The sequence below is a fragment of the Podarcis raffonei genome, chromosome 7 (assembly GCF_027172205.1).
Source record: "Podarcis raffonei isolate rPodRaf1 chromosome 7, rPodRaf1.pri, whole genome shotgun sequence".
NCBI classification, from domain to species: domain Eukaryota; kingdom Metazoa; phylum Chordata; class Lepidosauria; order Squamata; family Lacertidae; genus Podarcis; species Podarcis raffonei.
Genome location: NC_070608.1, coordinates 49,849,214 through 49,867,856, shown reverse-complemented (window position 1 = coordinate 49,867,856; position 18,643 = coordinate 49,849,214). Strand labels below are relative to the sequence as shown.

Genomic DNA, 18,643 nt, shown 5'->3' with positions numbered 1-18,643 from the left:
AGAGATAATTGCAATGGTGCAGCAACATTGTCAGGGCAGGAGAATGGCGGCTTATAAAGGCTACATGAGTGCTCCTTTATAGCTGGCATTTGGGATGAGGCAGTTTGTATCATGTGTCACCATTCATTTTACAGGCATATAGCCATTAGGATATTGCATCCCACATAGCAATCCTAGTAGCATTGATATAGCAGTCATGATGCTATATAAAATGCAGCACATCAAGTGCTGGGAACATGTAATGCCTTTTCAATAGAAGCACAGCTTCAAGAGAAGACACCTGAGCATACTAGTCCAGTATAGTCTATTCTGGATAGCAGTGAGCACATGTGGTTCCTGCAGTGCAACAGCTTGGACTTGAAGGTGCTTTGAGTCCCTTCGAACTCTAGAGTTCTATGATTTAGGGCCCGGGTTCTTTCCCAGTCCTATCGTAAGAGATCCTAGAACCTGGAGATGCCAGGGATTGAATCGGAGCCTTGAATTACAAAGCCTGTGGATTACCACTCAACTATGCACTGGACTGAACGGTTTAAAGTTTGAACTGCATAAAACAAATGATTAATAATGACACAGCTAGTGGTCTTAAAAATTGAACATGGGTAATGCATATTAGTATTTTTTTTTTTTAAATGCAGCAGACTGAGACTATATACTAAGATATGTTCATGCTGAATTGGTTCCATTCCCACCTTTTTATGGTTGATTCCTCAAAGCTATTTAAGTTGTCGCAAGGTATGCATACCTTTCTCTTTGTCATTCCTGAAATGACTACTTATATGCCTCAACAGGTATTGTTCCAAAGCATCACTAGAGGGTGCTGACATACTATGCTAAATGCTGAATGAGAAATTGGACTCAAGTACTGGAACACACCCAACAGAAAAATGATGCTTAATGTGTATTATACAAACAATAACTATGCCAGTTGCTCTTTACTAGTTGTATGGTGAAATTTGAACCGAGGAGTCTCCTCTACTCCTGAGGGCTTCCTGTGTTATCTAGAACCCCAGTTTTGCAAGGTTCTAAATAAAGCAGGTATAGGAGACTCCAGATGCCCACCAAATCATGGACAGTGACAGGCATAGGGACGCAAGAGCAGAACTTAGCTTAGTTCCAGCTTTCTTAAGTCGAGTGTAGCCTTTACATGTGAGCAGCGTAGCCAAATATGGCTAGCACATTTCCATGGTGTTGAGAGGCATAGGAAGACAGAGGAACTTGTACATTTAATAGTTTTATAGAAGAAGAAATTTGAGTGGATGCATGTAGCTTCATAGCAACACTCTGTTTATGTTTAGTCAGAAACAAGTTCTGTACAGAAACAAATTCTGTACATTTAAATAGGGTTAGTACAGCCATTAGGAATTAATCAACCATAAAAAGGTGGGAATGGAACCAATTCAGCATGAACAGATATTAGTATATAGTCTTAAAGGTAAAGGGACCCCTGACCATTAGGTCCAGTCATGACCGACTCTAGGGTTGTGGCGCTCATCTCGCTTTACTGGCCGAGGGAGCCAGCGTACAGCTTCTGGGTCATGTGGCCAGCATGACTAAGCCGCTTCCGGCGCACGGAAATGCCATTTACCTTCCTGCCAGAGCGGTACCTATTTATCTACTTGCACTCCCCCCCCAATTGCACTTTGACATGCTTTTGAACTGCTAGGTTGGCAGGAGCAGGGACCGATCAACGGGAGCTCACCCCATTGCGGGGATTCGAACCGCCGACCTTCTGATCAGCAAGTCCTAGGCTCTGTGGTTTAACCTATAGCGCCACCCGCGTCCTGTATTAATTAAATTTCTAATTTAAAAATATTTTTTGGAGGGGGCATTTACAAGCAATGTGCAGCTAAAAAGTCAACTTCTTGTAGATGGAGGTTTCAGCAGGAACAGGATCAAAACGTCAGGGTGCAATTCCTCATTATCATATCTTCGTAGAAATAGAAATAGACTTGTACAAGCTCTCTTTGGCTTGTCCTAATATGCTACCACACATGGCATTCAACTTTTGGCATGCTACTACTTATCCACATTTAAAGAGATTTCTATTGGCTTGCTATAAGCCTGAGTTTAGCACAAGAGAGATAAAATCAAAGAAATCGATGGTTCTTTTCGGGTAATCTAGCCAACCATCAGCACAGTGCAGGATTTGCAATGTGAGATGCAACTGCAGCAGCCCTGACAAACCTCTACTTAAATGCCGCTACTTCCTGAAGCAGTTAGTTCCACAGTCAAACTGCTTGAAGTTGCTCTTCATGTTTAGCCAAAATCCATTTCCCAGCAATTTCCACCCATTTGTAGCGGAACCAGAAAAAATGCAGAAGAGGGGTGTGTGAGAGAGATGGAAAACCAAGGTTGTGATATAGATTGAGGGTGATGTCAGGACATCTGCTTGTCATATGGCAACATGGTCCAATGAGTCATATGCATGAATTCCTTCTCGTGTATGGCACGTCATTTCCTCTTTGCCTCAGTTTTCCATGTGCAGTGACACACATTTTGTAATGCATGCAAAACTGTCAAGACTGTGCATGGAAAAGGCAAAGGGGAAGAGCAGAAGATGTCTAGTTCTCAGACTTCCCCAGATCAGGCCATAGGTCTTCTGAATGAGGTGGCCCATTTGATAAATGGTTTGATAAATAAATATCTTTTAAAATTAACTCTGGGTCTTTACTTTGTTTAATTCTGTTTCCTTATTCCATTAAAAGATTTGCATTTTCCCATGCTTTCCAAAGAGAGGAACTTCATGCAAAAAGATTGAGTCTTACACAATACACAGACTTAATCACAGTTTCTTCCCTGAAGGCAGCATAAAAATATATTAAACAGATAAAATAAACAGTCCCACTGAATTCAATGAAACCCATTTGCAGGAAAGTGTGTTTAGTATTAGAGCCTTATAGGACAGCACCATATATATCTACTCAGATGCACATCTACTGGGGTATCTCAGTTGGTAGAACATGAGACTCTTAATTTCAGGGTCGTGGGGAGCCCCACGTTGGGCAAAAGATTCTTGCACTGCAGGGGGTTGAACTAGATGACCCTCATGGTCCCTTCCAACTTTACAATGATTCTAGGTCCTGTTAGGTTTAATGGGATCTGCTCCTAGGTAAGTAGATATAAAACTATAGGTTGCAGTGTGATCCTATACATATCTATTCAAAGGTAAGTCCCACTGAGTTCAAGGGGGCGTGTTCCCAGGTACATGTGCCTAGGATTGTAGCCAAAGCAAAGTCAAAGAGACTATATTTCAGGGATTCTTCTAAGATTTAAACCCTTCTTTGGGTGTAGCACAGAAGTAATGGATTCAGAATGGAATGACTTGACACTAACAATGCTGCTTAAGCTTAAGTTAACATATATGTATAATGATAAAAGGAACAAGTTGGGATTTGTAAAGGCACAGGCATCGATGTATATGAAAGAAATTAGTATGGATAAAATTAACAAACACATGTAATGGAAATGTCTGGTTATACAGATCTTGCAATGAGATCCATATGGTGAATCCTTTTTGTTTGCACGCATGGTTTCCTACTTAACTTGCTCCAAGGAGGTGCTATGGTATGTTGAAATTGATTTCATTGCTGGATTTGAGTTTTAGCATGGCGTTTCTCATACCTTTATGACATCCCTCTCCTTTTCTAAGTTTACAGTTACATTCTCTAAATCATATCTCACTGGATATTCCAGCTTGATCCTAAACATATTGTACTGCCTCAGCTCTTATCCAGCTGTGTTGCATTAGACAGAGATCTATCCTTCCCTTGTTCCGCCTCCTGTTATGGGAAGCCTTGAGCCATGATTGTTTACTGGTCTGTTATCAGTATATGACACATCGAATTGTTGCAGCTCCCTCTCCTGGTGTCCCATCATCCCAAGGGAAGAGGTTCTGCATCCCAAATAGAGACATTGCCTTTTCAAGTTGCAGACATGCTTATACTAACATAAGCCTACATGAGTAGCTATTGAACAGTGTATTTTGTAGATAATATCTGTATGTTTGACTATGGTGGCTAGTATAACCCATAAAATGTCTATGAGACTAGAGCAAACTGAGTCTATAGTCAGTGGACACAGCTGACTATAAACATGGACAGGGACTGTGAATGGGCAATTAAACTGGTGTAGTGTATGAAGGACCTAGGGTGGCTCATCTTACAAGGATACGCTTCAGTTCCGCAACCACTGATATTCATTATCATCTTATCTCAGATCCATAATGCTTGTTTCAACCCAGCTGGCTCTTTAGTAGTTATTTAAGTTATCCTCAATGATCAGCACCTGCTTCTGCCTCTCTTCTTAGCCATACATGCATACACAACAGTATTGTACTACATCAGACTATATTATTGATGGTATAAGAATGCTTACCTATGCCAAAGCGTGAGTGTGATGCCATAGATAAGGTAAGATGGCTAGGGCAATGTCTGAACTTGTGAAACGCAGCAGCAATTGTACTGATTATGAGCATTTTTTCTTGAAAGTTCAGCGCACAATTTTATTGTTTCTCTTTGCAAATCTAATCCACAATACAGTTTGGAGGCAGTTATAATTGATTTAAATGAAATATCTGTCTTCTGCGATTGATAATCAATGAGACATAAAACACTGCTCAGTTTGAAAAATGATGGGTCTGCATATTGCAGTGTTTACTTTTTTAATTAATTTCTCTGAATCAACATTGCAATGCTACTGTATTCTGCATTATCTATTGTTTCAAGATGAATGTGTGGCATGGAATTTAATACAAGCACTACCTATTCAAATTTAAATGTAGGCATTACTATTCTGTTTAATGAAAAATGAACAGATGTGTAAACGTTAAATTGAGTTGGTCTTGATTAATGGCGTTAAGAACAATTTTTTAACTAAAAATAATCAAATTCAGTTTTATACACTTTATTGGTTTCATGGCATCAGCATACATCTGCTGGGACGGGGAAGACTGACAATAGTACCACAACCTGACTTGGGAAAAAAGACGAGACCAGGAAATATTGGACAATGTAAAATCTTGTACATGTACAGCACTGAGCATGAAGAGATGAGCAATGGGGGGGTATATTTGGAATCTTTCTGAAATGACATGATGAGCATTCAGTAAACTATAAAACAGAATGTCAATGTCAGAATAATTTTGAGAAGGGAAAGCAATGTACAAGAAACCTAAGGGGCTGGACACATTCTGCAGCTTACAAGCATGATGAGGACTGAGTTTACTGTAAAATGCTGATTCTATGTTTTCAAAACGGTGCATCCAAGATTGATTTTTTAATGTGTAGAGCAATCCTATAAAAAAAACTGGTTTCCCGAAATATGAGGAACAAGAGAAGTGATTTTATCTACTGAATATGACATGCATACACAAATATTTTCTACAAAATATCACAGTAATAGGCAAGATTATGTCATTGTTGATTTTCCTACCCTTTTCTTAAAAGGGTATATACGGTGGTACCTTGGGTTATGAGCAGCCTAGTTAATGAACTTTTTGGATTAGGAACACTTCAAACCCGGAAATGAGTGTTAGGTATTTTTTTATACGAACGTACTCCGTTCGGGGGTGGGTGCACTTCCGTTTTGAGTCCCGCACTTCCATTGTCCGGCAGCAGAGAAGGGGGTCGTCATGGTGTTTCCTGCAGCCGTGAGGAAGGAAAGCTGCGCGCCCACCAGCCATATAGTGGGTGGGCTCACAACTCTCCTCCATGCAGCTGAGGGAGGAGAACAATCCCCGCAGAGGCTTGGGAGGGAAGCTGCATGCCCGCCAGCCATCTGGTTGGTGGGCGCACAACCCCCCCATGCCGCTACGGGAGGTGCGCGCTCTAGGAAGCATTTCCCGCAGCGGGAGGGGGGCGGGCCGCGGATCTGTGTGGATCCCAGTTCAGCTACTGATTGATTGACTGAGTGACTGCGGAAATGGATAAAAGCCCCCCATCCCAAAAATGACTATCATTAGTGCAGGGAAGATTTTTAATTTTTTTTTTAATCATCTACAATACTGATTTATTTATTTTATAGTATAGTACATTGATTATTGCTTTCATTTTATGGATCAATGGTCTTGTTAGATAATAAAATTCATATTAAATTGCTGATTTAGGGGCTGTTTTTAAAAGTCTGGAATGGATTAATCCATTTTGCATTACTTTCTATGGGCAAGCACGCCTTGGTTTAAGAACGCTTTGGTTGAAGAACGGACTTCCGGAACGGATTAAGTTTGTAAAGCAAGGTACCGCTGTATATGCAATATATTTAAAAACTATGCCTGATAGACAAAACTGAAAGCCAAGACAAATTAAAAATGCTACATGACAATATGTTAGGAGATCATAGACACTTTTTGTTGTACCATGATGTGGTGATGTAGCTACATTTTTTTTTTGTCAGGGAGGGTCTACAAACTTACAATAGCAATGGCTACAATACCAGCAGTAAGTGGAGAGTAGCCTATCTCTAGTATACAAGACCATACTAGCAGTAAATGGAGAGTAACCTACACATGATACGTGAGGACTATAGCAAATACTGCAACCAAAAAACCCAGTAAGTATGCCATTTTTGAAGGAGGATAAAACAATGCTTGATGAAGGGAGAATCCATTTTGACCTGATAGTTCTCTAGTGAAAAACAAGATGGGTAAAACTCATTGTTAAACTTTTTAAATGTGAGCTGAAAGGTTACATAAATTAGATACTGTACTTACCAAGCTGAACTCTTCCCTCAGTTGAATGTCAAGGTAATTTATGATTTAACCCTGTAAATGGAGAATAAGCAAAACCTATGAATGCTCTCCTCCTTTCCTTCCCACCACCATTCTGGTTTTATTTTAGTTTGTTTCTTTGTTGCTATTGTTGTTTTCATATAAACAACCCCTGCAATGCAATTAAATATAAATTTTAAAAGGTGAGCTGATAAATTTTAAAAATAAATGCGGTCATGTTGTTTTGCCTACCCTGTGCAATAACTTACCCGAGACAGGGATCTTTTTCTGTGGGTCATAGGAGCAATATCTTAGGGGCCAAGGGGGCTTTGCCCTCCCATGAAATATTTGAGGGGACCTTGCCCTCCCAAAGTTGATGGGCATTGCCATTCAAATGGTGTGCATGCATCATATATGTGATTATATGGGTGGGGCTTACCCCCTATTTTTTTCAAGTTGGCATCCCTGCTGTGCAGTGCTATTTTTCTAGAAAAAGAGGTGCCAGAACTCACCATGAAGGCCTCCATTGTTCTCTTATAATGGCCTACCTGAGAGGTGCCACCTGAGAGGTGTTCACAAAGTTCCCCAAGACTTTTGCACAAGCCCTTATAATGTCTGGTTTCTACTTTAAGAAGAAGGAAGGATTAGGAACACAAGGCCTTGCCTCAGATGCCAACAACTGCCAAACTTTCCAGCATATATTAAGCTGTGAAGGCACAATATACTTTGTTAATCTAGTGTGTTTGGGAGAAAAAACATTCAAAACACAATTTCCCTTTAATTCCAAGGGCACACAGCCAACGTAAGAAGATTTATATGCTCTCCTTGTGGTGCTCTGTCAAGCTTCATGTAGCCAACTGCTTTCTTTTGTGGTCTTTGTATAGGCAGAGAAAAAAAGTGTAACAAGCATGTTCAACGCAAGGGAATGGGAGTGACGACTGTTTTCTAGTGATACTTGTTAGAAGTGAAATATTTTTAAAGAATGCCCTAGAGATCAGTTGGAGTGCAAATTTCCTCTAGTCGTGATATCCTGCTGCAATATCCCTTGATTCCGGTAGATGTAAATTTGTTCATCATCACTCTGTAAACACTCAAGGGGCTGCGGGGCTCACACACTTCCAGATGTTGAACAATAAAACCCATGTTTTTCTTTGTTATTCCTTCTTTGTCTTCAAGCCAATAAGGGTTGCAGGTATTCCATTTAAAGTGCATATATATGGATGCGGGTGGCGCTGTGGGTTAAACCACTGTGCCGCTTGGGCTTGCCGATCGAAAGGTTGGCGGTTTGAATCCCCGCGACGGGGTGAGCTCCCATTGTTTGGTCCCAGCTCCTGCTAACCTAGCAGTTTGAAAGCATGTCAAAGTGCAAGTAGATAAATAGGTACTGGTCCAGCGGGAAGGTAAACGGCATTTCCATGCGCTGCTCTGGTTTTGCCAGAAGTGGCTTAGTCATGCTGGCCACATGACCCGGAAAAACCGTCTGCGGAAGTGGACAAACGCCAGCTCCCTTGGCCTTTAAAGTGAGATGAGCGCCGCAACCTCAGAGTCATTCACGACTGGACTTAATTGTCAGGGGTCCCTTTACCTTTACCTTTTTATATGTTTTATTATTTTCTAAAGGCAAATTTCTGGCCCTTAATGTTGCAAGGATAGGTATGAGTGAGCATAGGCAATGTCTGATTTAAAAATCCCTAAGAGAACTGATGTACCATTGCTTAGGTAAAGGTAAAGGGACCCCTGACCATTAGGTCCAGTCGCAGACAACTCGGGGGTTGCGGCGCTCATCTCACTTTATTGGCCAAGGGAGCCAGCATACAGCTTCCGGGTCATGTGGCCAGCATGACTAAGCTGCTTCTGGCGAACCAGAGCAGCACACGGAAACACTGTTTACCTTCCCGCTGGAGTGGTACCTATTTATCTACTTGCACTTTGTGCTTTCGAACTGCTAGGTTGGCAGGAGAAGGGACCGAGCAATGGGAGCTCACCCTGTCGCGGGCATTCGAACCGCCCGTCCTTCTGATCGGCAAGTCCTAGGCTCTGTGGTTTAGCCCACAGCACCACCCGCGTCCCAATTGCCACCATTGCTTACCAGTCCTTAAATGGCTACTGCCGATTTCCAGGCACACTTCAAAGTGCTGATGCTTACCCATATAATCCTAAATGACTTAGCACCTGAATACTTAAAGGACTGACTTCTATCACCTAAACTTGCCCAAACACTGTGATCACTTCTAGACAACCTGAATTGAATACTCATCCTGATTTGTTTGTACAAAGTTTGTGGGGTTGTTAGATGACAGCAGCTGTTTATTGAGCATTCATTCTGATTTGTTTGCAGGGAGGCTATACAACACCACATCAAGCAATTGTTATCCCACACTTTCCAGTGCATTTCTCTGTCACTTTCCTTATTGCAAAAAGTCTGATTTGGGGATATGGGTGTGGAGTGGATTTGTTGCACAAGAGCTCCAAATCAACCTAAATTCTCTTGAATATGATTGATTCCCAACGGAAAACAGCAGTGGCCGGAAAGCATCCTATGTCTGTCATTTAAAGCTTTCCTCTGGATGCCCCATATAGTTGAAGTGGGGATGACAGCCAGAGAAAGGGGCTTCTCAGACATAGCTCTTTATTTGTGGAATGCTGGGCTCAAGAAGGCTTGCCTGATGCCAAGTGTGATGTCATTCTGGTGCCAGGCAAAGACATGATTATTTGCCCAGGCATTCCAGCAGCTAACGTGAGCTGGTATATAATTGCTTAATCTATTCTGCTGACATTTTCCTGCAGAATTGTGAGCTGCTGCTTTCCTTTGTGTTTCATTTTAACTGTGATTTTATTTTGATGCTGATATTTTTGCTCTATGCTGCCCTATATGCTGCCCTGATACTGAAGGGCAGCTTCCCACCCTGCTACCCTTTTAAACAAACATAATAAAATAATATTTACACCATCTTTCCCAAGTATTCCCCTGCACTCATAAGAACATGGGGAAGCCAGCTGTTTAGCACCAAGGGACTGAACTGGAAAATTGGAAAGGAACTTCAGACTCCAAAGCCAACACAGGTCCTGCAGTCCCCGTCCCCGTCCCCCGATTGTTTGTGAAAAGGCACGGGACAATTGTTTGGCCTGCAGAGGTTATGTACATGGGCACAGCCAGGGAGGGCAGGGAGGGGCAGCTGCCCCCCTCCCCATCAAGTAAAACAATAGAAATACTTAACTAACTGACCAATCATGTCAGTTCTGCCCCCCCCCCCAACAAAAATCCTGGCTACACCCATGGTTATGTATTGAATGCATATCCACTGCATTTCAGGCTGCTGACCCAGAGTCCTGGCTTTCCTGTAGTTTAACAGTCCCATTTAAAACCACATTTTAAGAAACAAAATTTCCTCCTTTGTTTACTGGGTAAGAATACAGGTTTAAAAGCTTAGGAAAATGGTTATTTTTTTAAAAAAAATTGTAGTACCCTTCAGCAGCCATGGGATAACTTACAGCTCTATAGAGCACTGTGCCAGAGTCTCATAGTTATGCATAGGGATAAAGGTTTGTTTTTCCTGTGAGCCTATATGGGATTGTTGGCCCAAGCCCGAACATCTGGCAGAAGCAGCAAATGCTATAGTTCTGGATGAAAATCAAGGCCTAAGCAAGAACCCACAGAGCATACTGTAGATTCCTGGTTACTGTTGCTGGCAGCCACTGGGTCTCATTTTATTTCACTAAAACCTAAAACTATTCCAGCAATAATCCAATACCTCCTCTCTCTGCCACATATATTCACCCTGGGATTTAACACAAACTTTTTGCCCACACAGAACTGCATTTGCCTTGTCATTTTGCATGGAGCGTCAATTTTTCTTAATCCTGAGCCTGTGTAGATCATAGCTCAGGTGACATACCTAATATTAAGTTTTTGTATTAGACCAGTGAGTTTTGATTAAACTTGATTAAATGTTTGGCAGAGCACAGGGATATTAGAGGGACAATTCATGGATTTTTGACAGTGCCAAATGTATTTCTTTAGTTTTCTTAACTCTTCACTCTAAGGTTCTTCTAAAGATTAAAATAGCTTTAGGTATAGCTAGCAATAGCAAACTGAATAAAAGGTTTTCTATAATTCTACACTAACAGTGCAGCCTTTTATGCATCTGCTCAGAGGTAAACCCATGAAGTTCATTGAGACTTATTCCAGGTAAGTGTATATAGGATTGCAGCCTTAACCTGAATATTTTATAGGGAAATAAGTGTATATAGGATTGCAGCCTTAAACTGAGTATTTTATAGGGAAATGTAAGATGACTGGATAAAAAAGCAAATGTGTAAAAATTTTTTTAAAAACTTTTCACCAAAGAATGTTTGTAAAGTCAGTAATCCAATCATCACCATGATGAACATTTCATCAGGGGTGAAGGAAGGCATCATGACACCCGGGGCGGGCGTCATTACGTAGGGCGCATGTGCGGCGTCACTATGTAGGACACATGCGCCGTACGTAGCGATGCCGCCATCTGTACGGCGCTGGAGTGGCGCCGGCGGAAAACCACTATACAGCGCATGTCGCTACGTACAGCCCATGCATGCAATGCCGCACATGTGCTGTACTTAGCGGTTTGCCACCAGCGCTGGGATCCTCTGCTGGCGGCTGCAGTCGCGAACGGAGGATCCTCCACATGTGGCTGCGGCAGCGCAATGGCTGCTCGTGCTGCCGCGAGCCCCCGCAGGGTGACTTCTTGTCACCCCCACAGACATGGAACCCAGGGCGCACCTCCCCCCGCCCCCTGTAGCGACGCCACTGCATTTCATGAACATCAGTGCACTTAGTTAATCGTAACAAAAACGCATGAAGCACTGTAGTGCTTGACTAGTCCTGTATGGAATACTTCATCTTTTATTTATTTCCATTTCTATACCAAACAGTCCCTGCGACTTAGGACAAGCCATAGAAAAGAAGTAAATCATCATCATAATCAGCATCACCAGCAGAACAAAATGCCAACTTAAAAATATATCATATAAAAACTGGCTAAAATCACAACACACTTCCTTGCTCCCAGCCATTAGAGATGGTATAGTTGCAGGCACTATACTGAGACTGACACTAGCATCTTAAAAAACAAACAAACCATCACACACACCCTAAATACCAATGTTACTACAAACTGCCTTACTGTTTTGCGTTGGCAAGTATTAATGTCGTTTTTTTGTTTATTAGCAGAATTAATAGAATTTGGGGCATGCCAGCCCATGCCAGCTTCCTGTAAGATTGAGGGTTGGCAAGCTGTGGCCCTCCAGATGCTTCTGGACTTCAACTCCCATCAGCCCCAGCGAGCATGGCTTGGAGTCAGGGATGATGGTAGTTATAGTCCAACAATGTCTGGCAGGCAAGAGGTTCCCCATGTCTCTTAGATCAAAGGAGTGCCTCTTCAATTTCCTATCTGCAAATAACTGTCAGCACTAAATAAAAGGAGCATTATAAAATGGATCAAATTTTTATATTTATTTTGTTAAAAAATATTATTAACAATAGTTTAGACAAGACTCTCTCTGCATGTGCTCACTGCAACTTTCTAAGGCTGAACTAAGACCATCTATTGAAATTTAATGGGTACAGTGACTGAAATACCTTTAATTTTATTTCTGAAATAAGCAGGAGCCAGAGCTGCCATGGAAGTCAAGTTGAAAGTGAAGTCGGGTGCCATTATGCCTTTTAGCAGATGTTGGCTTCCTGTCCATCAGCCTGGCTTGCCTTATTCTCTCCTAGCTTTCATCTATCACTGATAGTCATTCCTGACATTCCCCTTCCATTACTTCAAAGATCAATAGGCACATGGTCTGCTTACTGCTACTTAATATATACAGTATTCCAAACTATTCCACCATAAATTAGATAAATAATGTTTTGCAATTATTGGGTTGCAAGTACCCCTCCACACAACTATTTTATTTTTTATTTTTAAGCAACTTTCTTGTACTGAGAAACTAATCACAGAATTTTCTAATCAAAATTCAAACTCTGATATAGCGGAAGGTGTCATATTACATATATAGCCTGTCCTATCTCATGAAGAACATTAGAGTCAAATTTGGATGAGTGCTAAGGAGGAGAATTGACTGAGAAAGCAGAGTTTCAAACTATTGAAAAGATAATCCAATTTGCAAATAAATTTGGCATTTCAAATAATTACTGGAACGCATGGTCACCAGTGCTTGATTTGTGGATCGTCTGTCACAAAAGGTAGTACTATAAGGTACAATGCATTGGTCAGAATTTTGTGCTAATATTTTTTATTTTAAAATATAATATGAAAATTCTTAGCAGATATGGCTTGATCTATAGCAGGACTTCTCAATATCTTCATATGTTGTTCAGGTTGGATCTGGCCTGCAAGCTGTCAGTTGCCACCCCACATGTATAGCATCCGCACTGTCAATTGTTTTTCAGCCAGAACTCACCAGAACTCAGTGCTGGCACCTCTCAGATGGGTGCCATTGCCATGCTAAAGGAACGAGGAAGGTGTTCATGGTGAGTTCCAGCACCTCTTTTTCTAGAAAAGTAGCACTGGGTAGAATGGAATGATCTAGTCACAATTATGCACTGTTGTCATACGGGCCACATGTTCTCCTGCAATGATTTTGCAAAGTTTTTTGCAGATAAAATCGCTCAGATTCGGGAAGAAGTAGACCCCACCGTGGGAGCAGGGCCGGGGCGGGAGAGTGCTAGAGTTCTGTCTAGTCATGTTGAGTGGGATCAATTCCAATCTGTTACCTCCGAGGATGTAGACAGGCTGCTTGGACGAGTGAAACCAACCACCTGTCTCCTGGATCCTTGCCCATCCTGGCTTATAAAAGCTAGCCGGGAAGGACTGGGCGATGGGCTTCGTGGGGTGGTGAATGCTTCCCTCCGTGAGGGAGCCTTCCCAGACCCGCTGAAAGAGGTGGTTATTAAACCGCTTCTTAAAAAACCATCTTTAGATGCGGCCACGACGGCCAACTATCGCCCAGTCTCAAATCTTCCATTCTTGGGCAAGGTGATTGACCAAGCGGTTGCCGAACAACTCCAGGCACGCCTGGAAGAAGCGGACCATTTGGATCCCTTCCAGTCGGGATTCAGGCCTCATCATGGGACTGAAACTGCCTTGGTCGCACTGGTTGATGATCTCCGGCGGGCTAGGGACAAAGGTGAGAGCTGTTTCCTAGTTCTGCTGGATCTCTCAGCGGCGTTTGATACCATCGACCATAACATCCTTCTGGACCGTCTTCAGGGGCTGGGAGCTGGAGGCACTGTCATACAGTGGTTCCGCTCCTTCCTCCTGGGCCGTGTTCAGAAAGTGGTGGTGGGGGATGAGTGTTCAGACCCCTGGGCTCTCACTTGTGGGGTGCCTCAGGGTTCTGTCCTCTCCCCCATGCTTTTCAACATTTACATGCAGCCGCTGGGAGAGATCATCAGGAGGTTTGGGCTGGGTGTTCATCAGTATGCGGATGATACCCAGCTCTACCTCTCTTTTAAATCAGAACCAGTGAGGGCGGTGAAGGTCCTGTGTGAGTGTCTGGAGGCGGTTGGAGGATGGATGGCAGCTAACAGATTGAGGTTGAATCCTGACAAGACAGAAGTACTGTTTTTGGGGGACAGGAGGCGGGCAGGTGTGGAGGATTCCCTGGTCCTGAATGGGGTAGCTGTTCCCCTGAAGGACCAGGTGCGCAGCCTGGGAGTCATTTTGGACTCACAGCTGTCCATGGAGGCACAGGTCAAATCTGTGTCCAGGGCAGCTGTTTACCAGCTCCATCTGGTACGTAGGCTGAGACCCTATCTGCCTGCAGACTGTCTCGCCAGAGTGGTGCATGCTCTGGTTATCTCCCGCTTGGACTACTGCAATGCACTCTACGTGGGGCTACCTTTGAAGGTGACTCGGAAACTACAACTAATCCAGAATGCGGCAGCTAGACTGGTGACTGGGGGTGGCCGCCAAGACCATATAACACCGGTCTTGAAAGACCTACATTGGCTCCCAGTACGTTTCCAAGCACAATTCAAAGTGTTGGTGCTGACCTTTAAAGCCCTAAACGGCCTCGGTCCAGTATACCTGAAGGAGCGTCTCCACCCCCATCATTCTGCCCGTACGCTGAGGTCCAGCGCCGAGGGCCTTCTGGCGGTTCCCTCATTGCGAGAAGCAAAACTACAGGGAACCAGGCAGAGGGCCTTCTCGGTAGTGGCGCCCGCCCTGTGGAACGCCCTTCCAGCAGATGTCAAAGCAATAAACAACTACCTGACATTCAGAAGACATCTTAAGGCAGCCCTGTTCAGGGAAGTTTTTACCGTGTGATATTTTACTGTATTTTTGGTTTCTATGGAAGCCGCCCAGAGTGGCTGGGGAGGCCCAGCCAGATGGGCGGGGTATAAATAATAAATTATTATTATTATTATTATTATTATTATTATTATTATTTTCAGTGCAAAAGGTAAGGACGTCCACTGTTCTATCAATGGGTTTTGGAAGTTTAGTTTTGGATGAATTGTACCCTATGTGTGTTTATATTCACACTCTCTTATCCTTCAACAAAAAATAAATAGTCCACTCTGCCTGGTATGAAACTGCTCTCTTAGCAAAGGCAAAAGAGTATCAGAGCACATGACTGAGAAACAGGTGCCCTTTAGCTGATCTAGCAAATAATTCAGTCAGTGCTTGCATTAAAACAATTCCCTCTTGGAGTACTGGGTTACCATCTCACTGCTGGATACCCACAGATAAAGTCAGTACTGGCATCAGTCCTGACAAAAAGTGCTAAGAATGATAAGTCTTTCAATTAAAAACCCATAAGGGGTCAAGATTTTACAGAGGAAGAATAAAATGCAAAAATAGAGAAGAATTTAGAAAACCATTAGAAGGGGTTGAGGGAAGTCTTAGGCTGTGATAGACAAAGATTTGTTATCATATTATGAAGTTGTTATGTTGGAAAATTTGTGCAAAAAACCAATATTAAATAATAATAATTTTAAGTTCCAAGTCACATTGCACGTTGCTGTAAATAAAGATTATTGTTTCAATCCTTAAAAAAAAATTTTTTTTTAAAGAGGAAGAGGAAGATAAACATTTGTTTCACAATGTTTGGGAAGTGAAAAAGCTGTTTGTATTTTTTTAAAAAACAAAACAATTTGTGAATCTTCAATTTTTCACAAATGTGTGAAACCAATTGCTTATGGTCCACTTTTCAGTGACTACATGCTTCTGTATTCTTGCATATTATTTCAAATTCAGCCAGATACTTTTCAAGTGGTGGTTATATAGTGAAAATTACACAGAGCATTTAACTGGCAGGTCTCCATTCTCTTCCTGATGTCATCACCCATGGACCTTAGTGGGTTTCTACAGTTTGGCCAAAGATTAGACGTTAAATATTTAATGTAGAAAGAAAAGCAATTCAGAAATACTTGGAAACAGTCTTGTACCTTATGGCAATTATGATCTCCCTGAGCTCCCCTTAAACAAAGAGCTTTGTTCTTCTAGAGCAATTACCAGAAGTTAAAAAAAAGTTACAATGCCAGTAAGACATTCAAATGGCACATCTGCAAAATGGGTTTCTTTCAGGTTCAATCAGCATGCAGATGGCTTGCTACTCTACATGGGTTTCACACTATAAAAAGGATAGGCTGGAGTATGGCTTCTTAAAAGATATGAAGCCTATGGTGATCTGAAAGTTAGTTCAAAATCACATTTGCCAAACAGCAGGAAAACAAGTAAAAATCAAAAGTGTGTGATCTCATGCTTAATCCATGGGTATAATCATAGGCTTGTCACTAAAATATAGAGCTACCCTATCTAAAATGTACAGGCTAGCTGTGTCCCATAGGCTCCAGTGTGTACACTGGCCAAGTCCCTGCTGCAGCTGATGCATGATTGGTGTCAGTCTGAAAGGGGCATGTACATATATGGATCCTGTGCATTGGTAACCCTCTACGGGGACAGAAATCATGAAGGGAGCACATACAATCGTACATATATAGGTCCCCTTCTAGCTGATGCCGACACAGCCAGGGTTGAGCGTGGGTGTATGCAATGGCATTTTGGGTATGGGGATAGGCAGTGTCCTCACAGGTGCCAACTCAGGGGAGTACAATCAGTGTGGCAAGTATGGGTGGTGAACTACCAGAAAAAGATTTGCTTCCATTATGGGCTGAGTGTGTTTAGCTGCTCAGCTCCAATCCTTTGCTTCAGAACAGCTGTTGCTTAGCTGGCTGTGGCCAAAGGGAGACAGAGGAGGACAGGAAATTCTGCCTGAATTATCCTGACACCATATGACACAATGTCATTTTCCCCCCTACTGCTATGCTTAAATGCAACTGTGTTGTGCAAATCTTTTCTAAACCACTTTGAGAGCCTCTTCAGGCTATAAAGTGGGGCATAAATATTTTAAATAAATAAATGTGGGACAGCAGAATAGTTATCCAGACACGATCCCATTCAATCTCACCTTTCAATTTATCTGCATTCTGGGGGAATGTGTTTCGCGCTCATTGGTACTGAATACTTGAGTAGGGTTTCCATAAGGAAACCCATATCCTCTAATGTGTAGAGTTAGACACAGGTATGTACTCTTTCTCCAGTATTTATAAATTCTTCATCAAGAGTTGGGATTTAGTAGCTGAAGTATTTTCTTCTTATTTACCCTTTTCTATTACGTTACAAAATTTGTTCATAGTGCTATCTTCCCATTCTTGCCAACGCTGAATATGATTATGTCCAAGTATCTGCATTCAATATTAGTTTAAAACCCATAACTCCAGCAGTATTAAAGTTTGTGCACTTGTTATGTAGGGACAGCATTAGATCATCTTAATACACGGGTGTCAAACACAAGGTCCGCGGGCCGAATCCGGCCCGCCAGACCTCGTCATGTGGCCCGTGTAGCCGCCACCGGCCGCCAGCCTTCACCTTTTATTCTCACTTTTTTTTTTTACACAAGAAAGCCGCCTCTTCAGTGCATGCATGGCAGCCTACAAGCCAACGTCTGCCCTCTAGCGGTGCCGGCCATTCTACACAGGAAACCTCCACTTTACATGCATTCAGGAAACCTCCACTTGTTTTTATATTGAGCGCATGCCATCCTGTGATGTGACAGATCCAACGGCTGCCTGAACAACCGGCCCTTTGAGGGTGACCAAACTGCTGATGCGGCCCCCCGATGAATTTGAGTTTGACACCCCTGTCCTAATAGAATAAAGGGTAGGCATTATAAACTGAGTTGAGAAGTGTTCAGCAGGTACAACTTCCTTTACCTCTGTAACACTATGTAAGGAAGAGCAACATCAACCAATATATTTTCTTCTGAAAAATAGTGGGACACAGAATCATTCTTCTTTATAGAATCTGGCAATCTTACTACTTAAGCATTCTTGATATTTCAAATCTTTTGCACTGGGGCATTAGGGCTGCAGTCCTCTACACAGTTACCTGAGAGTAAGGCTCATAAAACTCTATGGGGCTTAGAGTAATTCTGAGTAATGAGGGATCACTCTGACCATTTTGGTTTCTCTCTGTTTCTCATTTTTCTAATCTTAATTTCAGTTTTTCACATTTCCACATCAGTTTGCTTTTTTTAAAAAAGGCCTAATGAAAATTCTTCAGCGTATTAGTGCAAATTTCTCCTAATAGACACATATTTATAGGCAATTTTACTTAATATACACATTTTTGCAAGCAATACGATGTAAGGAATACGATAGTAATACGATGCATAGTAATACGATGCATTTTTTGTTATTTTCACCAATGTATGTGTTTTTATGTACACTTTAACCCCAGTTTGTGAATTTTTTACAAATGATTTGGCTGGGGAACTGCATTACACAATCTGGAGAATTGTGAATTTCAAAGAATGGCTGTTTGGGTTTCAGAAAGCATGAAATAAATTGAATTTCTCTCCCATTTTTACTTTTGTGTATACTTG

At 42.1% G+C, this 18,643-nt stretch overlaps 1 protein-coding gene across 1 annotated transcript in view; it reads right to left on the bottom strand.

Annotated features, from left to right (window-relative positions):
• Positions 1 to 6,725, bottom strand: part of GNAL (G protein subunit alpha L) — a 153,038-nt gene extending 146,313 nt beyond the window's left edge. Inside the window, exon 1 of the mRNA XM_053396563.1 lies at positions 6,707 to 6,725. The gene's annotated coding sequence lies outside the window, so the exon portion shown is untranslated. The remainder of the gene's footprint in view (positions 1 to 6,706) is intronic.
• Between the last annotated feature and the right edge of the window lie 11,918 nt (positions 6,726 to 18,643).